This window comes from Phoenix dactylifera, chromosome 9, assembly GCF_009389715.1.
Source record: "Phoenix dactylifera cultivar Barhee BC4 chromosome 9, palm_55x_up_171113_PBpolish2nd_filt_p, whole genome shotgun sequence".
NCBI classification, from domain to species: domain Eukaryota; kingdom Viridiplantae; phylum Streptophyta; class Magnoliopsida; order Arecales; family Arecaceae; genus Phoenix; species Phoenix dactylifera.
In genome coordinates, this window is record NC_052400.1 from 22,538,746 (window position 1) to 22,544,459 (window position 5,714).

At 42.2% G+C, this 5,714-nt stretch overlaps 1 pseudogene; it reads left to right on the forward strand.

Annotated features, from left to right (window-relative positions):
- Nucleotides 1-2,167: 2,167 nt before the first annotated feature.
- On the forward strand, nucleotides 2,168-5,207 carry LOC103717835 (annotated as a pseudogene).
- Nucleotides 5,208-5,714: the final 507 nt, after the last annotated feature.

Consider the following 5,714-nt stretch of genomic DNA (forward strand, 5'->3'; position numbering starts at 1 on the left):
TCCAACAGTTGGTGCTACGAAAGAAAATGAACCATCCTAAGCCTCTAGCTTCGCCTTCCCTCGAAATATTCTTTTTGTATTCTCACTCTATTTTCTAGTATTTCATCCTCTTGACATGATATAGATGGAAGGAAGCAGAGGAGCGTAAGGCTGGAGGATTTATGCACTACTTGCGATACTGGTCCTTCTTATGAAATAAAAGCAAAGATTAAATTTTATATTTGAACAGAGGGAAGAGCGCGCGAGAGAGAGAGAGGTGCGAAGAAAGGCATATCCCGATTTCTTTTGACAAGCTCTTGCTCTGGACGTCGACAAAAGGAATAGCGGGCTTACTTTAAGAACGTTGGATATATTAGAAAATGGTCGCCATGGCAGCTCCTGCAGTTTAATATGGTGAAAGGGTTCGTCACAGGACGAAAAAAGAATGGCTGCAAGCATATTCCGTCTCTGGATCCATTGTGCCCCGTGCTTCTTTATGATGCCATGGCATATTCTTTCTTTCTCCAGTAATATTCCCTACCCTTTTTTTATATTCACAGTCGAGACCTGGACTTTGACCGAGTGGTAAACACCCGGCCAAGCTGCTTTTTATTTGACTATCGTTCACCATCCCCCACCATGCAAAGAGAGAGATCATTTAAATGATCATGTACTTGGCAAAAAAGCAGAAGCAGCCCAATATATTTGGAGGCCTTAAGCCGGTTTATTTTTGAAGCTCTTCCTGCAGTTGGCCGGCCTAAGGCGAACTTACAGGGAGGCCCTTTTTTTTTCCATTTTGTTTTTGAGGGCTTTCCTACGGTGGGTCTTCTTTCGGCCAGAGCTTTAGGCGACTGTCTAAGCCGTCTAAGGGTTGGATCGGTCATGCAAATAAGCTTAAGTTTAAGTAATATTTAGATATTTAGAATCATAAGTCATCCCATTTATCTATCCATGTTAATTGATACGGCATGCATCATATAGTTTCGACTAAGTTATTTTTCAAACTAGAAGTTTCTACAAATTTGGAGCTCCTTGTCTTCTTGACCGGGGTAACAAAAAGCCGACTCAACATAATGATCTTTCTGAGCAAAGTGACCGTTGCTGGATGAAGGTCTGCCTTGTGAACCTTAAATATGGGACAATCTTCCTAGTAAATTGGAAGCGCCAAGCTAGCAACTCCAATAAGTATCATCCTAAAACACTCAAGCATCTAAAACCAAATTTAAGGCACTTAATTATTACCCTAGAAACATTTCAAGACCATGTCAGACAAAAATATAGCGTGATCAGTGCAGATAAAGCTTTAGTAGCACATTAAACAAGAATCTTCATTTTTTTATTTGAGCTGCAATTGGAGGTGGCACCAGCTTCTAGGGGTCTGCCGATATGGTCATAGCAACTGGTCTCTCAGTACTGTGTTGACCTGTCTTGCATCTTCGCTCAAGGAAGAAAGAACTGAACGATCACTTGCCAACGCACACTAACTGATTGGGATGATTAAAATGTAAACAATGTGCTTTCAAGCATGTCCTCAAGAAAACATTTAACTTAAAATGTAAATAATGACCATATTAAAACATGCTTACCTTCCTATTTCTGCCATTGTTCTTTTCAGGTGGAAACATGTTAAGATCAATCAAAGCCGACTAATTAGAATCATTGTAACTTTTTATTTTCGCATGTGGATCAATCATCAAAGAGCAAGAGAGAAGACAAGAAGATGGAATTACTCTTGCCTTATTTTGCCAACCTTCTACATGTTGATAGAAATATTACTATAAAGGCTTTAATTGCAACCCAAACCAGCCATTCGGATAGGTGATTAGAATTGTTATTACCGATTATTTTTTGCTCATGGATCAATCATCAAATTAAGGGCAGCAGAGAGGATTAGAAGATGAAATTACTTTTGCCTGATTGGACTAATCATAAACATCTTAATGAGAAGCATTACTACAAACAGTTTGATGGCACTATGCATGAGATTAGAAGCAGTTTAAATAGTAACATAGGGCATGCATGGTATTCTGCAGGCCAAGGAATATCCGGAGGCATTAATTGGCTAATGTATAGATAGCCAGGGTAAATAAAAACCGATAGCGAGTTTTTTGTTTCTTGTTTTTTGCTCCTCTTTTTTTTTTTTTTACCCCGCGCACTCGCGCGAGCGCGTCTGTGTGCGCGTGGTTGGGTGGGATTCGCGAAAATAGCGGGAGAATAACCCCAAAACCCCACACCCTCGCTGGCTTCACAGCACCGGACAACTGATCGAACGCCCATCCGTCCCTACGATTTTCCACAACAATAACCGAAAAAAAGGGAACGTCCATCCGGTGCCCGAATCTCCGGCAAGTCCCGCCGGCCGACGAGCATGGCTTTATTGACTTTGGAGTTGGCCATCGGAGGATATCATATCACCTGTTCTTGTCGGGGAACGAGAAAGGAATTCCAGACTATGGGTTTGGTCCGGTTATCGGACTGGCTAGGGTCCGAGATCAATTTTGGATTTTAGAAATCTTTTGAATGAAATTTTAGAGGAATCGATATCTATTAGGTTTGGAGGGGAGGCGGACGAGGGGCCCTCTGTGTCACCTCTCCGCCTCCGCGATCGCATCAATCGGCTGCCGCCACTGCTGCTGCAGCCGGACCAAGTCAGTTTCCCCTCCCCTTGCCCCTCTCTCTCCCCATCTCCTCCCTACTTCCATCCCCCGCCCCTCTTTCAGTCTTTGAAATCCAAAGCCCATGCAGATCTTGATCTCTCTTCCCGCCCTGATTGATCGACTTTTTTTTCCCCTTTTCCTTTGCTATTTCTCAATAATCAACGGCCAGGCAGTGCAACCATCGCCTTACTCAATGGAGAAGGCCGGGCCGCATTCTCTATCTTCCTCGATGAACAACTGCTTTTGTATATGATGCTCAATATGATTTTTTTTATATATATATACATGTGGATATATAATTTCTATTTTCGTAAGGTGGTACTCGTCGCCTGCTCATCACTGGTGCAGTTTTTCTTACAGGCTCCAACGATGGATGGCAGCAGGACTTCTTCTCATCGGCTTGCAGCTGTTGGTGATGCAGCTGAAGGTAGCTAGCGGCATCGACATTTCTTTTTGTTTTTTAATTTCTTTCTTCATCTTTCGAGCCTTATCATATGTATTTTTGTTTTTTTTCTTGGTGCTTGCATCGCCCATTGGACCTGGAACAGGGAGGGAGCAGAATCTTAGTCTGATACTGTTACATCAAGGCTCAGCTCAACTATTGGCTGGCATTTATCTTTTAGTCTTCTAATTCCATCGTGTATTTGTAACTACAGTTTTTCTTTTTGGGCGATCTTACCAGCGCTTGGTTACATGCATTGCGTGAGATCTCGACCTTCTTAGTTATTTCTCGTTTACTTTTATGTTAGAGAGGACCGCAGCCATCCTGTAAAAATACCTGTCAGTGATGAATGCTTTTATGTTAGAGAGGATAATAGACCCATTTCACAATCCTTATCCACCGATCAGATTGAATCTTTGAGAAGCAGAATTGGCATCTGTGTTGAGGGGAACTCCGTTCGCTCCAGATTGGTCCTTCTCTTCCTGCAATCTTCCTCGGAAGCTTGAACAAAATCTTGAGTCTGCTGGCTACTTCATACCTACACCAGTTCAAATGCAGATCATCCCCGCTGCACTGATTAATAGAAATATGCTTGTTTCTGCTGACACTGGTTCCAGAAAGACTGCTTCTTTTCTAGTTCCCATAGTTTCACATTGCTGGTATATTTGACTTCAGCACATTACAGACCAGAAAGGGCCATTGGCGATGGTTCTTGCTCTGTCTAGAGAGATATGTGTGCAGGTGGATTGCAGGCCAAGATGCTTGGAAAGGGTCTACCTTTTAAAACTGCCCTTGTGCTCGGTGGAGATGCCATGGCTGGGCAAGTATACCGAATTCAGAAAGGTGTAGAGTTGATTGTCAGCACTCCTGGAAGGCTGATTGATCTCCTAACCAAGCATGATGTATATCTAAATGAGGTTTCTGTTCTGGTTTTGGATGAGGTGGACAGCATGGTGCAGAAAGGGTTCCGAGATCAGGTGATGCAAATCTTCCAAGCACTCTCACAGTCTCAGGTGTTGATGTTCTCAGCGACTATTTCTGAAGAGGTCGAGAAGATGGCAAGCTCAATGGCTAGAGACTTGATACATGTCACATGTGGGAAGCCAAGCAGACCCAGCAAATCAGTTAAATAGGTAGTCATTTGGGTGGAATTTAAGCAGAAGAAACAGAAGCTTTACGAGATATTGATGAGAAAACTGCATTTTAAACCACCCATTGTGGTGTTTGTGGGTTTGAGGCTTGGAGATTATCTTTTGGCTGAAGCAATTACTGGTGTGACTGGATTGAAAGCTCTCTCAATTCATTGTGAGAAGTCAATGAAGGATAGGAGAGACAGTTTGAGGCTGTTTTTGACAGGGGAGATATCTGTTCTTGTCTCTACTAGGGTTTTGGGGCGGGGGGTGGATCTGTTGAAAGTACGGCAGGTGATAGCTTTTGACATGCCGAGTTCGATGGCAGAATATGTTCATCAGGTTGGAAGGGCATCTAGAATGGGAGAGGAGGGTGTTGCAATTGTCTTTGTGAATGAGGAGGACAAGAAGCTGTTTAGGGAGCTTGTCCAGCACCTGAAATCTGCAGGAGCTGCTGTTCCATGGGAGCTTGCAATTTCACAGTTTCCAGTAGGCCCTTTTCTGCTAAACAGGCAACAGAAGAGGAAGTATGGTTCTTAAAATATTCTTGCATGGCAGGTGGGAGACAGATGCATTAATTGGGTGCTTGCTCACTAGGGGAAGTTTTAACAGCTACTGGACCTTCAGATGATTTCTTTTAGTTCTAGCGGTGGTTCGTGTCAGTTGAAGAGCCTAGGCATCTCAAATGTTGGTGGATCTGCTATGGCTTCTGAGAAACATTCATATAGAGTTGAAGGAGGTATCAAGATCTTCTCTCCAAAAGCGACACCAAGTATGCATCTTCTGGCTTTCAAATGTTCTTGGGATTTTTTTGCTTAAATATCTGTTATTGGTATTTTTCTTCCAGTGAATAAATTAGCAAATGACTTTAATTTTTCACATTTTTGCTTTATCTTCATTGGACATCAACTGCAGAAGCTCTACAAACACCTAAAGGTGTTATATTGGCTGTTTACCTCAAGGTGTTATATTGGCTGTTCATTGCTGGCATTTTGTACTTCCTCTAATTTATGCTTCTCAATTGATTTTCTTATGAGAATCATGAATTGCAACCCAGGGCACTTGGATAGTGCAGTGCTGCTACGAGTTTTACTTGCACAATTTTTCGATATGGGTTACAAGATGAGTATGCAAAACAGTTGATGACTTTTTTTCATGAACTTAGTGAAACCACCGCTAAGAACACAGAATATAGTACTAACCAAATGGTGCAAGCTTCTTTTATAAGCTTCACAATTTTTAAGTGCTTTGTGCATTCCAGAAGGTGTGAAGGGAGTGAAGGATGAGGAGGCCTCCTGTTTATTTTTGTGGGGTACTACAACTTATGTATGGCATAATTAGAAAGTGATGAAGCATCTTTTCAGACTCCTAAACACTTGCTCAGAGTAAGGTGTGTGTGATGGAATAACTTCGTTTTGACTCTGAATATTGTTTCCAGTAATCATGAGTAACATAAGGGAGGAAAAAATGGCATGTCTGTGGATACATACATGCATCTTTAGGCAA